A 24,483-nucleotide genomic window follows, 5' to 3' on the forward strand; every position below is an offset into this window, starting at 1 on the left:
ATGACTAAGTTGCAGAGTTAGGTTTGTTTTGCTTTTGTTTCACTTTAATAGTTACACTTTCAGAGTGAATTAGGGAAGCATCATTTGCACAGCAATGACAGGGTTTCATGAATGTTATTCAGCATGATATAACACATTGAAGTAGCTGTATGACTTGAGGCAAGTCACTTCATTTATCCAAGCCTATACTCAACAGTGGTGACCACATTTTACTTGCCTGGGAGAGAAAGTCCTTTGGGAAGAAGCAGCCAAGATGGAGTCAGAAGTAAAGGTGTTCACTGGAGGCAATGGCAGTGGGAGAGACAAGGGGATGTGAGCAGGAAAGTTTTCTGTCCTTGATGCAGGTCTGGCCCTTGTGAAAGAAGTAAAACTCAAAAGTCTTAACCACGTAACAATGAGCTCCAATGCAAAGGCTGCCCATGAAGGCGTCTAACACTAGCTAGAAATGATGATCCCTTGTACCACGCCCAGTCACTGGTTGTGGATTTCCCAGAGTTGCCATCTGCTTTTTCCTCAGCCTCATCAGTTCTTACTTTTGGGGTCAAAATTCCCTATGGAAATCTAAGACTCTGAGCTCATTTGCTCAAAAACTGAAGGAAGATTCTGAAGATGCTCACAACTGGAAGTTGTCAAACAACTTCACTCCCTGTGGACAGTACTTGGAAATCTGAACAGCACACTACCTGACAGCTGCTTTTTGCCCCTGTGCAAGTAAATCCACTTCTCCACACAGACCCTGGGTGCTACTGCTCAGTGGACTTTCCGTCACCCAGAAAGGAAGACTTGGAAACAGAAGGTCAGTGGGATAGACTCATGGCCATGTCCCTGCAGTTGTCTTGGGGCCACTGCAGTGACACTGTCTCCCCAAGTATCCATGCGGCATTCCCCTAGTGTCTATCACCTACCTGTGCAGCTCTTGGTGGATTCTCTGGTGCTGTGACCCAAACCCTGTTCCTTAGGAATCTGAATCCTCAACAGCAATATCTTCCTCAAGTTGGGATCACTGCACTTGTCCATTCATGGTCACAATTGGAAGTACCCAAAAGGTGCCCAAGTGGATCATCTGAGTTACATGTTCATTCCTCCCTCTCTCCCTTATATAATACCAGCCCTACCCATCCTGATCAGAATCAACTGCCCCTGCAAAAGGGGCAACTTCATCTTGTCCATTGGTCTCTTAAAGAGTCCAAAATTCTTCCAGCATCTATCAAAATTTGTTTTCCAATGAAATCTTTTCACTGTCTACAAAGTTACAAGGACAGAAATCACCAAGTTTATAGTGAGTCATTGGGACTGAAGGTAACTGGTGCTAATACTGCTTTGATCATTTTCCCTAGCCTCATGTGTCCTTAGTTTTGGAGTCACAATGCCCTATAGAAGTCTCATATCCAATGTCAATATGATACCCAGAAAGGTGGCACCCCACTTTTACAGAGTCTTGCCTCTGTGTTGATGGTTCAGTTGGTGCCATGTCAAAACTCCTTCAGGCCAGCTGCTTCTGGATGGCACGTTATATGATCTGATCAGTGACCACAGTCATGGGGATCTCTCACATTCAGTTTGATTCCATGGTTGTAAGTCAAACACTCTGTAAGCCCAGTGTACTTGAGTGTATATATTCTTATCTCAGGACACTTTCCTTTCATGAAAAAAGAAAAGTAATAAATTCTCATGACCCTGGATTCGACCACGGATTCACAGATATGAAACTAAAAGCATTCTCACTAAAAGCATAAGCAACAAAAGATGAAATGGAGAAATTAGGCTTCATAAAAATTAAAAACTTGTGCATCAAAGGACATCATAAAGAGAAAAATAACTTACTGAATGGGAAAAAGAAACCCTTGCAAATCATGTGTTTGATGAGGGTCTAGTGTCCAGAATTACATAAAGAGTGTTTGCATTTCAATAAAAAGTCAAGCAGCCCAATTTAAAAAATTGGCAGTTGGTTTGAATAGCCATATATCGGCAAAGAAGATATATAAATGGCCAACAAGCAGATGAATAGCGATACTATATATCATTAGTCATCCAAGAAGTACAAATCAAAACCACAATGAGATATCACTTTACACCTACTAGAGTGGCCTGGCTGGTTGTAACTTACTTTTAAGGAAAATAAGTGGGAATCTTCTTATTGCTGATGAGAAAGCACTTGCTTTAGGAAAATAGTTTGGCAGTTCCTCAAAACATTTTTAAAGGTAAACAGAGAATCATGTATTCATAATTCACCCGGGTGTTCATTTAAATGTCCCTCCTTCATGTTTCGGGGTCCCAGATTTTCCACACCAGGGTGTTGAATTTAGCATTATAAATTTGTCTAGCAGTGTACTGGACTTAGAGTTCAATGAACCTGTCAGCCCCTATGTGTGCTCTTTAGCGGTGTTTCTCTTCTGCTGCCAAAGAGAGGATCCTGTTAATAAACCATGTCTGTAACATTTAGTTTTCACTGTTAACGACCCTCAGTTTCTCTCTATTGTTCTACAGAGCGTCAGTGAAACAAATCACCAGCTTTGGCTGTTCGCTAGTAATCTCATGTGTTGTTCCCTCTGTCCTCATGACAGTGTCCACCTCTACTCTGACATCCCACTGTGTGAAGGTGATTGTGTTTACTCAATAATGTGTTTGCTTTTTATCAGATCTATGGATTATTGTTACAAAATATAACAAATTTGCTATTTGTTAGGAGCACTATTTCCCTCAACAGTACTATTGTGAAATTTGCTAATATTGTAATAACTAATATTTTTTAGTCCAAAGAGATGTGCATAGATTTTGCTTCCAAATATAGAAAAGGAATCCAGATGACTTGCCAAGAGGAATAATGTAAGAGATTCTCTACAATTCAAATGACCTTCTTTCGGGGAAGCACATATTATCTGGAATCATTAAGTCCTGTATTTACTTATGGTATTTAATCATTTTATGTATGAATAGTGAGCACTCTATACTGATCAATTATAAAATTCTTCTTTGGCCTCTTCTTTTACCTCTTCTACTTTGGAATCTAGAGGTCATTTCAGGTAAATCAGACATGGGCATTTAAGATGTTGAAATATTTTTTGTTCGATAATTTTGGAGAGCACATGTAAATTGGTAGTGTATTGATTGTATTTGCTCATGTTTTAAAAATTGCATAGCTTAATGGTTTATTTTCCACTGTATTTTTTTCTCACTTGTGAATAAAGGAAAAAGTAGGAAAATGTGATTTAAGAGCCTTGCATTCATCTACTGATCCAACAAAGATTAACTGAATGCTTATGTTTTATATCCTAAAGAGTAAGGAGACAAACAATAGACTAAATGATCTCTTTATTTTACAGGGCTTCAATTTTGTTGTAAAGAGAGAGGTGATAAGTAAATGCAAGTTACACTGAAATGTTAAATACTCATGAGCAGTAAAGCAAAAAGCACAGCTAGGTAAAGAGTGGGAAGGGAAAGCCAAACTGGAAGACAACAGACAATGAGCAGGATCCTGAGACAGAGGGAAGGAGCCACACATGAGGGCACTTTCATTCCAATTCCATGGAAAAGGGAATGAAAGGACAAGGTAATTTTTGTAAGAAAAATTTTGAAATCCATGCATGGAAGAGTTATTCAAAAAGTTCATGGAAAATGTGTATTATTAAAAAAAGTATAAGACTTGAAAATGCAATCCCCCTTGGAAGTGACTATTTTGGGAATCTAATGGAACAATGAATGTAAAAAAATCCCTAAGAAGTTTCAAGAACTGTGTGGTTCAAGGCTCCTCATATTGTCTACTATTTTCAATACAGCTATCATAGATTTGACAAAAATGTTTTTGTAATATAAGTATCAGCTTTCTTTAGGCTGATAAATACAAATAACAAGAAATTATACATTGATGGTGTTCTCGGTTGGTAGTTGACTGGCGGACTTTTAGAGTTTCATCATTTTCTTAAGGCAATGCCCACTGGGTGACCCTAACACTGAAGTGAAAGCTGCACTCAGAGAAGTTCTCAAATGTAAGTTCTGTGTGATTCTGAGTGAATGGAAAGAGGTCCTTTAAGTTATGCAAAATATTAGTTCAGAATCTACTTAGGTCAGGCACTGTATGAGACTGGACTATAATGGAGACTAAGATGCAGCACCTGTCTCTAGAGACAGAGACAAGAAAACATACAATTAATAAAGAGGAAGTCAATTTTAGAAAAGTACAGGATACAGTGGAAGCTAGGGAAGTGCTAGCTATTTGGTCTTGAAAGGAAGAGGCACCAAAAATGGCAACTTCAGTCTTGACCAGAATGCTTCTTTTTTTTTTTTTTTTTTTTTTTTTTTTGACAGGCAGAGTTAGACAGTGAGAGAGAGAGAGAAAGGTCTTCCTTCCATTGATTCATCCCCCCCAAAATGGCCACTACGGCACACTGCGCCAATCTGAAGCCAGGAGCCAGGTGCTTTCTCCTGGTCTCCCATGCAGGTGCAGGGCCCAAGCACTTGGGCCATCCTCCACTGCATTCCCGGGCCACAGCAGAGAGCTGGACTGGAAGAGGAGCAACCGGGACAGACTCCTGACTGGGATTAGAACCCAGGGTTCCTGCGCCACAGGCGGGGGGTTAACCTAGTGAGCCACGGCGCCGGTCCCAGAATGTTTCTTGATGGAAGTGAAATCTATGAGATCTAAAGAGTGAATTAGAGTCAGTCAAGAAAATACGGAGAAGGTCATTTCACACAGAAGGGCCCACTCATAAAGGACATCAGAGAGACAGAGAGAGAAGAGACAGAGAGAGAGAGAGAGAGAGAGAGAGAGGATTTGCTCAGTAATCAAAGTGGTTTGGGGCAGCTCAGAGTGGAGTGAGACAATGCTGTGGTTGTTAGAAGGGACCCGTGATGCTTTCATGTCATGATAAAGAGTTTGGACTTTTTCTGAAGAGGCTCAAGGACTCCCCAAACAAAACTGCACGTTCCTAACTATCCTCTCAAAATTTCTCTTTCTTTGCCTATAGATGTGGTTATTTTCCCCGAGTCAAGGACTATGAATATTGGAGTTTTTGCATTTCCCATGGAAGAGTCTATTCCCCTGCCTTGGTCAATTCATGTTGTGTTTCCTGTCAGGAGCACACAGCAGTTTACCTGCAAGTACTCAGGGTAGCAAGTCCTACTTTTAAGTCTGCTTTCCTTTCTCTTCCTACTAATATACTCTCAGCAGCCCCCAGTAACTTCCCTGTGTTCTGTAATCTGGTATTCTAACATGGCAACATGCTAGCTCACAACTGTCTATTTCTGAAATGAAGAATGGCTAGAAGCCCCTCCACCGTTTTTAATTTTTGCTAACAGATTAACAAAGGTGGATATCTGTTATGCAGTACAACTATGTACCCCATCTTCTCTAGTCAGAACTACTGAAATAGTGCTAGAGCAATGGCAAACAAACACAGGAGCTGACTTACTGTGCCTTCATGGTGGTGAGGCATTTGAGAGTATTTATCATAGCCTGGCCATTTGAGTATGTGTTTTTCCTTTAGTCTATTTGGTGAGGTTTTCTATTCCATCAAAGCTAGAAGGTAGGAAATGCCTTTCACAAAATTTCCTATTAACCTATGAGATTCAAATTACTCTTGACATTTCAGGCTGACCATTGGATACTTGACCTGAAGACATTTTTAATGAAGAAGTTCCTTGAAAACAGCAGAGACAGCAGCAGCAGCAGCAGCAGCACAAATCTCCTTTTGTGTTTTGTGGGAATCAGGAAAGATGGTTTATAAAGCAGATCTGGGGAGAGCAACAGATGTCTATAGAGTATCTTGAAATCAGAGTAATTCGAATGTCTAAACATAAGAAGTAGCTACCAAGAAAGAATTTTAGGATTTTTTCTGGTTGACAAGACTTTTTAACAAGTTACTGATCTTCCCCACTTTTACTGTAGAATAACATCAGCAACTAAAATTTAGTGGGCATTTATTATATGATAACTCAAGACATTCTTTCATTATCATCATTTTACGGATATGGAAGACGAGAGGACTTGTGCAATGGAATGCAGCAGAGAGTGCAGCCACTTTTCAAACCCAAGCCATCTGGTCTAGGAAACCAGGGAGTGTGGGTATCCAGAGCATTTCTAAGGGCCACATTCTGAACCAGAAGCAAGGGGTTGAATGAATCTATACTTCTTAGATTCTATCACAGCCATGAATTTGTTCAATGAATGCCGGAGTGTCTCATAGTGAAAAACAGAGAATTTCTATGGCTCTCCAGCTGCCTCTGCTTCTGCACCTCACTCTGGTATCAGTCTTTTCATCGGCCATTGAAAATGTGACAAAAGGGCACCAGGCTATGAAGTACAGAGATGAATAAAAACAAACATAACATTGGTTCCCTCAGCTCCCACTGTGTGTTATCCTACATTTTGTGGGGACCATGAATACCATAAATAGCAGTGGTGAATTATTATTATTCAGCCCAACTGAAAAAATTATCCCAAAGCAAGATTGCAATCAAGCATTGGGATGCTTTTTTATGGAGTCTATGTAGTCAGTTTTAATATTTGCACTGCAAAACCTCACACGAAAATCCTTTTTCTGTCTAGCTGATCACTTTGTAATTCGATCACTTTGTAATTTCCATTTTTATTAGATTTATATTAGCGGAGGAGCATGCAATGCTGAAGCAAATGTTCAGAGCTGTTGTTTTAGCTGTTCTTACATCCAACCAGCAGAGGGCAGTCAGAGTACATTTTAGAGACTGCAGGCAGCTACTCAAGGGTGGGAAACTCCAGAAATATTTTCCATTCTAACATGATGCACTGTTGAGTCTCCATCCTCAGGGTAACATGAAAACTCAAATTTTAAGACCATATGTAACACTGTTTTAAGTATGAGCTGATAGCTATGGCCCCTTTTAAGGTATTAGCCAAAGCTTAATCATTGAAAGCAATGATAGCACTAAATGTAATCAGAACGCCTGTAATCGCAGGGCCATGGGAGGCAGGGTGGAGACTAAAATCACTGGTGCCTTTATGTTTGTGAGATAATCACTATGTTTCCATTAAGAATTATCTTTTCAACGCCTTTCAATATCTTTCGTTTTAGTGCAAATACGATTTTTGAATGTCTGAAACAAGCTATGTTTGCAAAACTTGGCTTCTCCTTCTACTAAGGTTGGGCACTGCTCTTCTACCCTCTTGCTGAAAACCTTAGTGATGACTAAGTTATTAATCACAATTCATGCTGAGGGCCCTTATGAATGCTACACAAAAAGTAAAAACAAAAGAAAAAAGTGCCATATCTTAGAGTAAGCTTCCTTTTCTGTCTCTGCCTTCTTGATACAAGGCACAGTTATTCCTCCATTTAACATTGCCAGAGGGTGCCAAGAAAAGAACACAGGGTCTGAAGCCAGGTAGAACTTATTTCATATTTTGGCTCAGTGATGAGATTTGAGGCAAGTCTCTTAATCTCTGGGTCAGTGTTGAACCCTGTCTGAAAGATGAAACATGCTCTGATGTTGTTGAGCCGTAAGCATGTAAGAAAAAGCTGAGGAGGTTTCCAACATGGTGGAATAGCAACAGGACAGTCTGAATCACATGGGTCAAAATTAATGTTTAAAAAGGATTGAAACTACACACTTGAGATAAAGCCATCCGGAATTTGCAGTGGAAACCCAGCAAGAGTGGCAGAGACTGAAAAAGAAAAGAAAAAAAAAAAAGAGAGAGAGAGAGAGAGAGAGAAAATGACAAAGGCTCCCACCTGGAGAGGAGAATGTAGGCCCCAGCAGGCCAGGTGAGAGGGGAGGGGAACTTGTGGATTCCAGGAGCTGCAGATAGCAGGAAGGAGTGCTTGGTGACCTGCTTCTGAAGTTACACGTGGAAAAAGAATAAATGCACAGATAATCACCTCCCTCTCCCTCCCCCAACCCTGCAGGGACCAGCAGCCGCCGGAAGAAGCCATTCTGCTCCTCTGGTGTTTTTTGTAATTTTTTTTCTTTGTTTTCCTCTAATTTTGGACCAAGCAGGTGGCAGCTGCCCCTGCATCCCATGCACGCACCCAACAATAGCAGAGGTCGCTTCACCCTCCACGCAAACAGCAAGGAACACAATAATTCAGAATACCTTCCCTCAACATGCAAGCCATGCAACAAGGGGAAGCCACTTCTATCTTTTTTTTTAAGGTTTATTTATTTATTTGAAAGTCGGAGTTACACAGAGAGAGAAGAAGAGGCTGAGAGAGAGAGAGAGATTTTCCATCTGCTGGTTCACTCCCCAGTTGGCCACAACAACTGGAGCTGCACCGATCTGAAGCCAGGAGCCAAGAACTTCTGGTTCTCTCATACGGGTGCAGGGGCCCAAGGACTTGGGACATCTTCCACTGCTTTCCCAGGCCATAGCAGAGAGCTGGATCAGAAGTGGAGCAGCCAGGACTCAACCAGTGCCCATATGGCATGCCAGCACTGCAGGCGGCGGCTTTACCCACTATGCCACAGTTCTGGTCCCAGCCACTCCTATCAAAAGCTCGTGCCCATCCACCACCATTGAGAAGTGATTCCAATAGGCGGGGGTTCCATGCATACACCCCTGACCCACAGACCTATAGCAGCTCACAACAGAGGGAATGGTGCTCACAGGAAAATCGCCATAGAACAAAAGGTGCAGTTTATTAAGGAGTCCAAACTAGTGCTGAAAATACCAGGAACTTAAACGAGGGTGTCCCACAGCTGTGAGGAGAAGGGACGGTCACACCAACAAATGTGAGCACCCTCCTCTGCAGACATACAGAGGAGAGCTACAAAGCCCCACAGGGGCCTTACTTTGGATACTTGTTCCACCCTGGAATGGGGAACACAGCAACTAGGCCACACCCTCCACAGGCATCCTGGTACCCAGTGAAAGTATAGGCAACCTACTAAGCCACACAAATGTGGAAAAACAAAGGAAAAAATTTAAATAAGAATAAGGAAGACACTTTGAACCCCCAAAGGAACCCTACAACAATTCAATAGTACAAGGAGAAGATGAAGAAATTGAATATATGCTATAAATTCAGAAAATTAATCATCAGAATACTTAGAAGTAATCAAAAGCAAATTCACAAACTAAATGAAATTTTTCCATGAAATTGAGATATTAAAGAGAAATTAGAGTGAAATACTAGAAATGAAAAACATTATAGATCAAATACAAATGCAGTGGAAAGTCAGCAACAAGAGTAGATGAGACAGAAGAAAGAATATCAGAACTAGAAGACAAATTTCTGGAAATTTTTCAGTCAGACCCCCCCCCCCAAAAAAAAAAAAGAAGAAGAAGCAGCTAGAAAACTAAAAAGCACTGTTGGGGATCTACAAGATACTATCATGTGACCCAACATATGGGTGCTGGGAGTTCCTGAAGGCATGGAAACAAAGAAAGAATTAGAAGGCCTTCTTAATGAAATAATAACAGAAAAATTCCCCAATTTGGAGAAAGAAACATCCAAGTACAGGAAGCACATAGAACTTCTAATAGACATGACCAGAAAAGATCTTCACCATGACACATTGTAGTCAAACTCTCCACAGTAAAAAATAAAGATTCTAAAATGTGCATGACAGAAATGCCAGATCACATTCAGAGGATTTCCAATTAGACTCACAGCATACTTCTCATCAGAAACCCTAAAGGTTAGGAGAGAATGGCGAGATATATTCCAAGTCTTTAAAGAAAAAAATGTTAACGCAGAATACTGTAAGCTGCAAAGCTCTCATTTATGAATGAAGGTGAAATGAAGACATTCCATAGAAAACAAATTAAAAGAATTTTTAACCACCTGCCCAGTCCTACCAAAGATGCTAAAGGATGTGCTACACACAGAAACACTGAAACATGATCATCACTATGAAAGAAGGTGAAGGCAGAAAATTGCCCAGTAAAATACAAAGGTAACCCAAAGTAAAAATAGGACTATTAACAGAAATATGGCAGGGCAAAGTCATTACTTAACAATAGTCACCTGAATATAAATGGTCTCAACTCTCCAGTTAAAAGAAACAGACTGGCTGAATGGATTAAAAAACAAAACCCATCAATTTGCTGCCTACCAGAAACACATCTCAGGGCAAGCACTGTGACACAGCCAGCAGGGCCACCACCTGCAGTGCTGGCATCCAGTATGGGCGCCGGTTCAAGACTCAGCTGCTCCACTTCCGATCCAGATCTCTGCTATGGCCTTGGAAAGCAGTATAAGATAGCCCAAGGCCTTGGGCCTCTGCACCTGTGTGGAAGACCTGAAAGAAGCTCCTGGCTCCTGGCTCCTGGCTTCAGCCTGGCACAGCTTCAGCGTTTGCAGCCATCTGGGAAGTGAACCAGCAGATGGAAGACCTCTCTCTCTCTTTCTCTCTCTCCCCTCGCCTCTGCCTCTACCTCTCTGTAACTCTGCCTTTCAAATAAATAAATAATCTTTAAAAAAGAAAGAAACACATCTCATCAACAAAGATGCATGCAGACTGAAAATGAAAGGATGGAAAAAGATAATTCATGCTAACAGAAACCAAAAAAGAGCTGGAGTAGCCATCCTAATATCAGAAAAATAGACTTTAACACAAAAACTATTTAAAAAGACAAAGGGCACTATATAATAAGTAAGGGATCAATTCAACAGGAAGAGGTGACTATTATAAATGTATATACACCTAATTACAGGGCATCTGGCTACTTAAAAGAAATGTCAATAGATTTAAAGGGAGACATAGACTTCAATACAGTGGTAATGGAGGTCTTCAATACCCCACTTTCAGCAATGAATAGATCAACCAGACAGAAAATCAGCAGGGAAACAACAGACACTATAGGCTAAATGGACCTAACAGATATCTACAGAGCTTTCGACCCTAGAGCCAAAGAACACATATTTTTCTCACCAGTACATGGAACTTTCTCTAGGATAGTCCACATGCTAGGCCACAAAGCAAGTCTTACAAAAAAGTCAAAATCATATCATGCATTTTCTCTAACCACAATGGAATAAAGCTGGAAATAAAGCACCTAAGAATCTCTAAAACATATGTAAACACAGGGAGACTGAACAACATGCTCCTGAATGAACATGGGTCACCAAAAAGAAATCAAAAGAGAAATCAAAAAATTTCTGGAAACAAATGAAGAAGACAACACAACATATCAAAACTCATGGGACATAGCAAAAGCAGTATTAAGAGGAAAATTTATAGCAACTGGTGCCTACATCAACAAACTGGAAAGGCTCCAAATAAATGAGCTATCATTGCATCTCGAGGATTTAGAAAAACAACAGCAAACCAAACCCAAAACTAGTAGGAGAAAATAAATAATTTAAATTAGAGAAGAAATTGACAAAATTGAAACCAGTAAAACAATAAAAAAAAGATAAGCAAAATGAAAAGCTGGTTTTTTGAAAAAATAAATAGAAGTGACACACCATTGGCCCAACTAACCAAAAAAAGTGAGAGAAGACCCAAATTGTTAAATTTAGAGTTGAAAGTGGAACTGTAACAACATGCCACAAAAAATAAAAAAAGAATCATCAGAAATTACCACAAAGAGCTGTACACCTACAAAATTGGAAATCCAGAAGAAATGGATAGACTCCTGGGCACATATGACCTACCCAAATTGAGTCAAAAAGACTAGTAAACCTAAACAGAATAATAACCAAGACAGAACTCAAATTATTACTAAAGACACTCACAACAAAGAAAAGCCCAGGACTGGATGGCTTCACCACTGAATTCTACCAAAAATTTAAAGAACTAATGCCAATTTTCCTCAAGCTGTTCAATACAATAAAAAAGAAGGAATCCACCCAAATTATTTATATGCAGCTAGCATCACCTTAATTCCTAAACCTGAAAAAGATACAACAGAGAAAGAAAACTAAGACCAATCTCTCTGATGAACATAGATGCAAAAAGCCTCAAGAAGAGACTAACCAATTGAATCCAACAACACATCAGAAAGATCACCCACCCAGACCAAGTGGGATTTATTCTTCATATTCAGGGATGGTTCAATATTCATAAATCAATCAATGTGATACATCACATTAACAGATTAAAGAACAAAAACCATATGATTATCTCATTAGACATAGAGAAAGCATTTGACAAAATACAATACCCTTTCATGATGAAAGCTTTAAGCAAATTGGGAATAGAAGGAACATTTCTCAACACAAACAAGGCAATTTAAGACAAACCCATGGCCAGAGTCCTATTTAACAGGGAAAAGTTGGAAGCATTGCCACTGAGACCCGGAACCAGACAAGGATGCCCATGATCACCAATGCTTTTCAATATAGTCCTGGAAATTCTAGCCAGAGCCATTATACAAGAAAAAGAATTAGAAGAGGTGCAAATCAGGAAGGAGGAAGACAAACTATTTGTATTTGCAGAAGATATGATCCTATAAGTAGGGGATCCAAAAGACTCCACTAAGAGACTACTGGAACTCATAGAAGAGTTTGGAAAGATAGCAGGATAAAAAATCAATACACAAAAATCAACAGCCTTTGTATAGGCAGACAATGCCACAGCTGAGAAAGAGCTTCTTTATTTTTATTTATTTATTTTTTATTTTTTGACAGGCAGAGTGGACAGTGAGAGAGACAGAGAGAAAGGTCTTCCTTTGCCGTTGGTTCACCCTCCAATGGCCGCCGTGGCCGGCGCCCTGCAGCAGGCACACCGCGCTGATCCGATGGCAGGAGCCAGGTACTTCTCCTGGTCTCCCATGGGGTGCAGGGCCCAAGCACTTGGGCCATCCTCCACTGCACTCCCTGGCCACAGCAGAGAGCTGGCCTGGAAGAGGGGCAACCGGGACAGAATCTGGCGCCCCGACCAGGACTAGAACCTAGTGTGCCGGCACCGCAAGGCAGAGGATTAGCCTAGTGAGCCATGGCGCCGGCCTGAGAAAAAGCTTCTAAGATGAATCCCATTCACAATAGCTACCAAAAAATCAATTACCTTGGAATAAATTTAACCAAATATGTCAAAGATCTCTATGATGAAAATTAAAAAACACTAAAGAAAGAGAGGAAGATATAAAAAATGTAAAGATCTTCCATGTTTGTGGATTGGAAGAATCAATATCATCAAAATGTCCATACTACTGAAAGCAATTTAAATATTCAATGAAATACCAATCAAAATATCAAAGACATTCTTCTCACATATAGAAAAAATGACGTTCAAATTAATGTGGAAACAAGGAGACACCAAATAGCTAAAGCAATCTTATACAACAAAAACAAAGCCAGAGGCATTACAATACCAGATTTCAAGATATACTACAGGGCAGTTATAATCAAAACAGCATGGTACTGGTATAAAAACATATAGAAAGACCAATGGAACCGAACAGAAACATCCAAAATCAATCCAAGCAACTATAGCCAACTTATCTTTCACAAAGAGCTAAAATCAACCCCTGGAGCAAAGACAGTCTCTTCAACAAATGGTGCTGGAAAAACTGGATTGCCACAATCAGAAGCATGAAGCAATACCTTTACCTGGCACCTTTCACCAGAATCTACTCAAAATAGACCAGACTTAAATCTATTATCTGACACAATCAAATTATTTGACAACCTCGGGGGAACCCTACAAGACATTGGCATAGACAAAGAGTTCTTGGAAAAGACCCCAGAGTCATAGGCAATCAAAGCCAAAATCGACAAATGGGATTACATCAAACAGAAACACTGCTGCACTGCAAAATAAACAATCAGCAGGGTGAAGAGACAACCAATAGAATGGGAGAAAATATTTGCAAATTATAGAACTGATAAAGGTTTAATAACCAGAACATGCAAAGAGATCAAGAAACTCAAAAGCAACAAAACAAAGAATCCAGTTAAGAAATGGGCAAAGGACTTAAACAGACATTTTTCCAAAGAGGAAATTCAAATGGCCAACAGGCACATGAAAAAAAGCTCATGATCGCTAGCCATTAGAGAACTGCAAATCAAAACCCAATGAGGTTTCACCTCACCCTAGTTAGAATGGATTTCATGCAGAAATCAATAAACAACAAATGCTGGTGAGGATGTTAGGAAAAAGGTACCCTAATCCACTTTTGGTGAGAACGTAAGCTGGTAAAGCCATTATGGAAGACAACGTGGTAATACCTCAGAAGTCTGAATATAGACCTTCCATATGAACCGGCCATCCCACTCTTGGGCATCTACAAAGAATCAACCCAAATGCCTGTCAATTGAAGACTGGATAAAGAAATTATGGGATATGTACACCATGGAATACTACACAGCAGTAAAAACAAATGAAGTCTGGTCACTCACAACAAAATAGATGAAACTAGAAAACATCATCCTTAGTGAAATAATTTCTCAAAGAGAGAAATTCTATATGTTCTCCCCGACATGTGACAACTAATAAAAGACAACACTAAGAAATGAAATTGACACTTTGAGAAGGAATGATTATGAACAACCCTCCTCTTTACTGCTGAGGAACACCTTCTTATTCTCTATCTTTATCTTTCTCATTTATAATATTTTCCTTATCTTTTCCTACAATTCATTGAATGCTATACTTAAAATGGAGCTAATCATATATGTATAAAGTTAATTGAAAATAAATCTTAGTAACGAATAAGAGAATAAGAAAGGGAAGAGGAAGAGATGTGGGAGTGAGGGTGGGAGGGTGGGCACAGTGGGAGGAATCATCAAGATCATAAAGTTGTAACTGTGAAATGTATGAAGTAGGCAACCACAAAGCAGTATAGTCCTACAAACATTCATACAGACATACTTCTAAGGGAACAACCTAACAACTAGCCGTAAGACCTCCAAATCCTAAGCTAGCTGATAAAAACAGCAGATTAAGTGTCACAAAGATCAAATGGATAGGAACAATTGGTAAAGTGACCATATAGATATTATCAATAGTTAATGTGATCATATTAAAAGGACTAAGTGTTTTGAAACAAGAATAGGCAGAATTAAAAAGGAGTGAAAGCTCCAACATGGGAAGCAGTCCATACAGCAGACTCACAGAATGACAATTGCTTTAAGTAGCACTCATACTTCAGAATCAGCCCTTAAGGCATTGCAGTCTGGCTGGAAAGCTCAGGGGGAGCATTTCAGGCATGGAAAGCCACGACACTCTGGGGGAAAAAATGTCCTACATAAAGGAACCTTGTGGGTGAGATCCCAGTGGAAAAAAGTGGCCACAGAGAAGGAGGTACTTTGCTTATGGCCTTTCAAGCTACTGGATCCAAAAGGCTTCCATGGCCAAGGCATCTCATGTCAGGAGCCTTGGGTGATCACTGATATAATATATAAGAATGTTATTTGTTAAATAAACAAGAGTCACTGTGCACTAATTTCCCATGCAGGACCTCTGTCCACCAAGAGTTGTATCATGAGACTTAATAGTAAAACTCTTCTCAAGAATCATTTCCTTTTAGTGTATTAAAAGGAGGATATTATTATGTCTCATAAGGTATAGTCATGTCTAAGAGCTCACAAATGATGTATCATTCTTGGGTTCTTCTTTAAAGACAATTAAGTTTTAAAAAGGAAAGAAGGGGAGGAAGGAAGGGAAAAGAAGAAGGGGAAAACACCTTTGAGAAGCAATAACAAAGAACAGCCCTTGTTTAGACTGTTAAGGAACAGTTCTTTTAGTTTTTTACTCCATTCTTTCTCTTTTTTTTTCCTTCTCTCTGTTTCCTTTTCTTAGGTCAAACAGGAGATGGGGGAGGAAGGGGTTGTGAGAAGAATTACTATGTTCCTAATGTTTTATTTATGAGATACATACAAATAATTTTTTAAAAAAAAGAAATAAAAGAGAAAGCTGCTGTTGCTGCTGTTTTTGTCCTTTTTGTGACCAAACTAGCCAGACACTATCCTGAGATTTCCATTCAATGAGTAAAGGAGCCTCATTTCATTCTGGTAATACATGCCTTAGCTCAAATCACTCTGGATTCTACCTAACCTCTTTGTTTTCAATTGTAAAGAGCAAAATTTAAATTTTATTTTTATTCATCCCCCAAATTGTTATATTACTTAAAGTTCCTCTTATTTTTCGTTTATTTTTCCCCAAAGAAACTTTTGATTTAAGGAATATAGATTATGCATTTCATAAGTACAACTGTAGGAATATAGTGATTCTTTCCACCATACCTACCCTCCCATCCATTCTCCCACTTCTCCTCCTCCTCCTCCCTCTCCCATCCCCAGTCCCATTCTCCACTAAGATCTATTTTTGATTAACTTTATACACAGAAGACCAATTCAATACTAAGCAAAAAGTTCAACAATTTGCATGAAAAAAAAAATAAAAAACAAAACAAAACAAAAAACTATTCCTCAACAGCTGAGACAAGGGCTGTTCAAAGTCACTGCATCTTGAAATTAAATTCACTTCTTTCCTTTTTTTAGAAACTTAAATTACTTTAAAGAAACATCCAAGAGTGATACATCTTTTGCAAGCACTTAGACATAATTATAATACACTCTTGAGGACAGAGGTCCTGCATGGGAAGTTAGTGCACAGTGACCCTTTTTGTTAATTTAACATTTAACACTCTTATGTATGACGTCAGTGATCACCCGAGGCTCTTGACACAAGCTACTTAGGCTATGGAAATTTTCAATCCACAAACTCTGTCATTATTTAGATAAGACCATAAGCAAAGTGGAATTTCTCTCCCCCCTTCGGAGAAAAGTACCTCCTTCTTTGATGACCGCTTCTTTCCATTGGGATCTCACCCACCGAGGTCCTTCATGTATAAATTTCCTGTTATATAAAATTACTTTCTTCTATATGCCTTCCTTCCCTTCAAGAATATCATCACCAGCAGTAGTAAGAAAAAATAAAGAAAAGTGTTGTCATTACTTTAGTAGCCGTTGACTCTGAGTTTGAGTAATAGTTACCTCGCAGAAAGGCACCTGATTTGGTTCATAAAGAAACAATATTTTACCAAATGCCACAAACATAATCAAAGTCCTTTTTAGGTGACTTGCTTATTGCAATGTGTCTTAGATGTGTAAACTGCAAGCAACAATAAAAGTATGATTTTAACAAAACACTTTCATAATTTGTTACCCTCAAAAGCTTTCTAAAAAAGGCAGATAATGTTCACATGCTATTTAGAAATAAACTGATGCTAATAGATCAACCTTCCAGCTCTCAACAGATCCCAGCAGCCAGATTTCCAGACTCCTCATCCAGTATTTCACGGAGTACATTATCTTATTTACAGCCTAATTCCAAGTACTTTAAATAAGAAAGAATTTACAAAGTATGGACAAGTATGCTGTCACACTCAGAGATAACCAAAAATTTTGTATGTGAATGGTGGAACTGAGTTAGCCCATGAGGAGACCTTGCCAGGTAAAAAGGCAAATTCTTCAATCTGTAAGCTAGTAACATCTCTTGTTTAGTTAATTTTTAAGATTCAATCTGGTTTATGGATATAATTCTGAAACACCTTTGAGAAGTTGCTTAAGTATTGATGGCCACATGAAACTTAGCAAGAGTAGGGAATGTAACAGTTTGTCACCATTTAAATGATTAGAACCTGGAGTTACTGATTACAAAGAACTGAGTCGTAGCCACTTATTTTTCACTATGAGTGCTTGGCATCTGTATGTTGTTAGACTCTTGATTCTCAGCAAATCCTAAAGAATAAAAGATGATATTGGCCTATGGTATAGGCATGCATAATTAATAAACGATTGTCAACGAGAGTGACAGAATGGCAATAATATGCATTTGTAACAGGATCACAATAATATCAAGCCTAACTCTGCAGCAGGGCTATATGACCAGGACTTTGCTATGTTATTTCATTCCATCTTTATGATGACCCTGTGAGATAGACTGTCATTATTAAGCCAGTACAGATAAGAAAGAGAAGACTCAAACAAGGTCATTGTGCATGAGTTTTCAGGGAAAGAATGAGAAAATGAGGTCATAGTGGAGATGGGGAACAAATTATAACAAGCCTTAGATGACAAGCTATAGGCTTAATATTTTATTCTGTAAGCCCTGGAGAAAGGCTGAAACTAAAAAGCGAGTTTTAGTAGGATTACTCTGGCTGCAATGAAGAAGGGCAGAATGGACGCAGAGAGACTGAAGATACTCAGCAAGCAGTGCTACACCCCAGACACAGAGATATGATGAGCAGAGGAATGAAGGCAGGCAGAGGAAAGAAGGAAGGGTTCCCTGGACCAGGAGAAATGTTCATGATTTAAAGGCTCAGAGAATCAGGGCCTCAGATGTTGATGTGAAAGAAAAAAAAAATGAAATAAATTCACGTAGATATAGAAGTTACTTTTTTTTTTTCAAACAAAAAAAATTAATCTTACTCCTGGGAATTTACCCAAACAAAAAGAAGACAGCATATGAAAGAGTCACTGTGCCCTCACGTTTACAGCAGCTCAATTCACAGTAGCTAAGATATGGAATCAACCCTGATGTCTATCAACTGATGACTGGATAAGTACATTATGGAATATATACACTACGGAGTACTACTCAGCTTTGAAAAAATGAACTGCTTTCTTTGCAACAATAAATAAGCGAAGCCTCAAAAGACAGATACCATATGTTTTGCCTGATCAGGGGTAACTAATAGAGTACCTAAAATGTAATGTATTGGAGGAAAATGTACATTTTGAGATTCAATGATTACTTATGGCCTTGTTTATTCTTTTGAGGAACAGTAATTTTTTTTATTTCAAAATAATTTGTTGGAGGCTGGCGCCCTGGCTCACTTGGTTAATCCTCCTCCTGTGGCGCCTGCATCCCATATGGGTGCCAGGTTCTAGTCCTGGTTGCTCCTCTTCCAGTCCAGCTCTCTACTGTGGCCCGGGAGGGCAGTGGAGGATGGCCCAAGTGCTTGAGCCCCTGCGCCGGCGTGGGAGACCAGGAAGAAGCACCTGGCTCTTGGCTTCAGATCAGCACAGCGCTAGCTGTAGTGGCCATTTGGGGAGTGAACCGACAGAAGGAAGACCTTTCTCTCTCTCTCTCTCTCTCTCTCTCTCACTGTCTATAACTCTGTTAAATAAAAAAAAACTATTTGTTGAACTCTTTACTTAGTGTAGGGTTAACCTTCTGAGCATAAAATATACTGAAAATAGATTTTTGTAAAAATTAAGAGTGGGACTAGGAGAGGGAAGAGGAAGAAGAGTTGGAACATGGGTGGGAGGGAGTGTGGAGTGATCTAAACATAGGCACAAATGCTATGTTCCTAAATCTGTATATATGAAATACATGAAACTTGTACACCTCAAATAAATTTTTTAAGAAAAAAATCAACCTATGATGAAATTATACTCTTACCTATAAATGTGAATTTCTAAACGTGGAAAAAGTCTTTTTATCTAAAACTGTGCTTGTTCATCAAATATTACAAATATGCCATGATTCTGGGCATAGGGTAGGCTTGTACTGTTTGGGACCATATGATGAGTGGAGGCATGTGACCTCTGATATTTGGGATTGTTTGTTAGTACTAAACAACATTGCTTATTCTACATGACATACTAGTAGGTTGAATCATGAAAAATTTTGAAAAGCATTTTAGAGTTAAGAGGCAAGTTACATACTTTAGGAAAGTCAAAACATATTTAATGTTTTATAGAAGCCTTCATATGCAGCAATGGTGTGTGTATGTGTGTTCATTCAATCAACAAAAGTTTATTGAGGAATATTTTAGGTCAGGTATTGTTATAGGAAATGAGGATATGAATCTCTCAACATCTGCTCACCAAGAGTTAACAATACTATGAAAGAAAATAGAATTATAGAGTATATTATAATAGCTTTACAAACAGAACTACAGGTGTGCACAGGAGGATACTGATCCCAGCTGGGCATTATCGGAAAAGCTTCCTGGATGAGCAGGTGTCTAAGCTGAGTCTGAATCATAAATATAAATTAAGTTTTGAGGATATGAGTATCTTTGGAAAATGAAAAACCATGTAAAACTGAACAATACAAAGTGGCCTGAGCATGTTGCAAGAACTGTAAATAGGTTCTTATGATTGGGACACAGAGTGGGAACCAGAAACTGTAAAAATTAGAGACCAGGTCACCTGGAGTATAACCTCCATATAAAGAAGTTTGATTTGATCTTGAAGGAGAAGAAAATTGCAGACATGAAGCTGTTTGATGATTTGATCAGTTTTTGTTTGAGAAAGTTTTCTCCACCAGCAGTGAAGGAATGGATTGTAGAGAGTGATAACTGGAAATAGGAAAGTGAGTAAGGAGGCCATTGAGTGATCTAGACAAAGGATGATGACATCCAGAGTTAACATTGTGGCAGAGCAAATGATGGAGAAAAGGAACAACATAGGCACAATGCAAACCAACTGCAGCAGCCGGTGATGTGGCGTAGTGGGTAAAGCCGCCGCCTGTAGTGCCAGCATCCCATATGGGTGCCGGCTCAAGTTCTGGCTGCTCTATTTGCAATCCAGCTCTCACTTTGGCCTGGAAAAGCAGTAGAAGATGGCCCAAGTCTTTGGACCCCTGCATCCACATAGGAGACCCAGAAGAAGCTCCTGGCTTCAGATTGGCACAGCTCTGGCTGTTGTGTCCATATTCGGAGTAAACCAGCAAATTGAAGACCTCTCTCTCTGCCTCTGCTTTCTGTAACTCTACCTTTCAAATAAATAAATCTTAAAAAAAAAAAAAGGTGCAATTGGTAGAACTTAATAACTCAGGAGTCTGCTTTAAGTGCCTGAATGAAGAGTGGTACCTTTCACTAACTGCAGGGTAAGGAATGTCTGGCCCATGGGCTATATATGGTCCAAAAATTCACAGGACCTAGCCCTCTCAGGGCAACTGCAGACTGGACTTGAAATTCAATAAATCTATAGCATGTTATTTTTTAAGTTGATAATTTTGTAAGGCCCATACATGTTATAAATATCCAAATGACCTTTGGCAGAAAAAAAGATTCCCCACCCCTGGGTGACTAAGGTTTGCTGTGTAGGTGTCACAGGAAGAGGGGGCAGTGGGTGGGAGAGGGATATAATAGATTTTATTTGAAATTCATTAGTATATTTGACTTGTTAAATTTCTTGTCAACTATAGTCCCTAATCTCATAAGATACATACAAGATGTGAGCTTTGGAGACCAGAGTACATAAGAGGTTGGCAATAGCTAGGTAGGTGATGTGTTAGTTCACCTGTGAAAAAATGTACAGAGGAATAAAAGAGTAACACTAATGCACAAGGAGTAGATGGAGGAAAAGTAGCCCAAGAAAGAAATCAACAACCATCCAGAGATTTAGATCAATGTGATTTAATGAAAATCAGTAAAAGAGGCCGGCGCCACGGCTCACTAGGCTAATCCTCTGCCTTGCGGCGCCGGCACACTGGGTTCTAGTCCTGGTCGGGGCGCCGGATTCTGTCCCGGTTGCCCCTCTTCCAGGCCAGCTCTCTGCTGTGACCAGGGAGTGCAGTGGAGGATGGCCCAAGTGCTTGGGCCCTGCACCCCATGGGAGACCAGGATAAGTACCTGGCTCCTGCCACCGGATCAGCGCGGTGCGCCGGCCACAGCACTCTGGCCGCGGAGGCCATTGGAGGGTGAACCAACGGCAAAGGAAGACCTTTCTCTCTGTCTCTCTCTCACTGTCCACTCTGCCTGTCAAAAGAAAGAAAGAAAGAAAGAAAGAGAGAGAGAGAGAGAGAGAGAGAGAGAGAGAGAGAGAGAGAAAGAAAGAAAGAAAGAAAGAAAGAAAGAAAGAAAGAAAGAAAGAAAGAAAGAGAGAGAGAGAAAGAAAGAAAATAAATCAGTAAAAGAAAGATGAAGGAGAAAGCTCAGCCCACCAAATGCTGTCCAGGCCATTCATGAACTTGCTGTGGACTATTCAATTGAGTTTGGATCATTGAGATGAGAGTACAATGAGCTAAAAAGGATAGCAAGTATTCATTTCACAAGTAGTTATTAAACACCTACTTGCCATAAAGAAAAAAGACAAGGAAGTGAATTTCATGTGCCCTGACATCAGTAAAGAAAAGGAACTTGATTCCTTCCATGAAATTCTAGATTCCATCTTTTTCTTCATATTACTCAAAATGATCTCAAGCTATTCTGGTGCCTACAGACCCTCTGTTCTTTATCTGCTACTACAAAACAAAAAAGCTCTGGAAACTTGTTTTTTTTTTTTTTCTCCCCAAACTAAAGGGAGACTCTTTATGCTCCTTCTCAATGAAACAGTTATACATTTTAAAACAGAAATATTAGTATATGAGTAGATATGATTACAGGGCCCTAAACTGTACTTCATTTTTGGTCATATAATATGTGACACATGTTATTTGCTTGCTGGTTAGAATCCAAAATAAATAATGGAATTCTAAAACACATAAGTCTTCAAGCATTCTTGATGAGCAATTATGGACAAGTAGAGTTATAATACTTGTAACACCTCAGAAAATATACTGTATGTGTTTTTCTTTCCAGATTAGGCATTGCTGATGGGAGCCATATATAATATTTATTTTGAGTGTGAAACTTTCTGGCAGAAACCAAGTTATTGCACCAAACAACAGTCTATTTATCCCTCTCTATGGCAACTATCACCACTGCTCCAATGCACTCAGTTACAGAGCAATCAGGAGACTGGAGGGTGCTCCTCAGCTTGCAGAGAAAAGTCCTGTCCTGGAGTTGACCTTGCTCCCTTGGGCATTCTGTATGCTTCCTTTGCTCTATGGCTCAGGGTCTGCTGGCTCCCTTTTCTGCCCTGCACCTGGGCCTACTTCCGTTTTCTTTTCCATGAAATCTTAGGCCAGGAGAATCTTCCCGCTCTTATTTGGCAAGCTTAGGATCATTACCATTTCAGAGCTGGAAGAAAATTTGGAGCAAGCGTGGGGTTCAATCCCCTCCGTTTAGAAACTAGGATATTGAGCTGCAGAGAATGAAGGGACTTGGCCACAATCAGCAATGAAATTTATGACAAAGCTAGGACTTCTATCCGTGCTGCTAGTGCTTTTCCCATTCAGGAGATCATCAGTTGAGTGGCTGTAGAATAGACATGCATTTATTTATGATTATTGAAGTTACATATTCATGCATTTATTTATGGACATTTCAGTACAGACATTTTTGTTTGGCTTTATCGGATTGTTTGTCTTACTATCTAATATTTATTGTCTTTTTCTTCTAGGGACAATACCTCAAAATTTCCACTTAAATGTCATTTTCCAATCTATATACTGCTGACTCAAGCAAAATTCACCCAAGTCCTAGTTCCATGCAAATAAATGGAGAACCACTTCCTTCAAGACCAGTGATTAGCTCAGAAATGAACTCCTGACCAAAGATCTGGAGAGTTTTGATACAGCTATCAAGAGGGGAGCATGCATGTCTTTTAATCCTCCACTATGCTGGAGGTGCATGGCATCAAGTTATTGAAAACCATTTTGCCATCACAGGAAGTTGAGACAGGAAAGCAAGGCTTAGAGTTGGAAAGACAAAATTCGGAGGACGTTACTTGAGACTGTAAATTCTCATATGTCTAACACCATCTCCATCTGGGACTTTTTCAGCCACACAAACCAATTAATTTCTTCATTTGTTTAATCTTTGGGTGGATTTTCTGTCACCTGTAGACAAAAGCTCTTTAAACAATAAAATCATTTTTTAGAAAGTTTCTTCAAATACTGTCAATTTATTTTTTGATTTCTTCTAAAAGTCTGTCTAGTACTTCTGGAGCCTTTAGAAATCAATAACTTGCTGAATTGGAGTGGAGTGAGGGAATAGGAAGAGTGGAAACTTTCGCCTCTTACCACTATGCTATCATTTTCTGCTCTACATAAATTACACTACTGCCAGTGTTACCAACATTTAATTTTCTCATTACATCTTGGATATTTGGATCTATTTGCTAATTTGAAACTTACATAAGAATCATACATTTTTATGTTGCAAACTGAATTCTAGAGTTGGACTTTTCTGTTTATTTGTGCTTATAAAATAATTTCCTGTTCTTAAGAACAAAAAGAGTTTAAAGGGCCTTTTACAATCAAATAGGTTTTTTTTTAATCAAGTAAATAAGTCTCAAGAGGTTTCTTAAACTTCAAGACACTAACAGAAGAGCATGGTAATGAGTTAAGTATAAACAACTCATAACCATCCGGATGATCTTCAATCCAAAGGGTTTACAAACCAAAGGGAGAGTTTTTGATTTACAAAACCCCCCTCTGGAGAATGGATAAAATTTGACATGTTTGTCTACACTAAATTAGGCTACTTTCTTTGAATAATTACTTCATTTGCATATAGGAAGTGTCTTCCCAAGGACCCCAAACAGGGTTTGCCTGAGTTAAATCAACAGAAGATCTCAGTTCAAAAAGACAGCTCATATTCCACTGCTCAGATATGGTAAACCAAAGATTACAAAGCAGTTTCAGGTTTAGGAGGAAAGGATAGGGTTGATTAAAGACATTAACAGTGAGTGCCTAAGCCTATCTTCTTCTGAAAGAAAATTACACTTTATTCAGTTTCCAAATCACTTGTATACTTACCTCTAAACTTATTTCTGTTTTGGCCCT

The 24,483-nt window shown here is 39.3% G+C and overlaps 1 long non-coding RNA gene across 4 annotated transcripts in view; it reads right to left on the minus strand.

The window, feature by feature from the left end:
- LOC138849971 (uncharacterized) overlaps positions 1-24,483 on the minus strand; it is a 204,674-nt gene that overhangs the window by 3,073 nt on the left and 177,118 nt on the right. Inside the window, exons 5-8 of one of the 4 annotated variants that reach the window (XR_011389307.1) lie at positions 16,646-16,753; positions 5,595-5,730; positions 1,443-1,639; positions 218-352 (exon numbers count right to left, since the gene is read on the minus strand). This is a non-coding gene — a long non-coding RNA (uncharacterized lncRNA). Of the gene's footprint in view, positions 1-217; positions 353-1,442; positions 5,731-16,645; positions 16,754-24,483 lie in introns of all 4 variants that reach the window. The other 3 variants (XR_011389309.1, XR_011389306.1, XR_011389310.1) reach the window with 3 other exon arrangements.

This window comes from Oryctolagus cuniculus, chromosome 6, assembly GCF_964237555.1.
Source record: "Oryctolagus cuniculus chromosome 6, mOryCun1.1, whole genome shotgun sequence".
NCBI lineage: Eukaryota > Metazoa > Chordata > Mammalia > Lagomorpha > Leporidae > Oryctolagus > Oryctolagus cuniculus.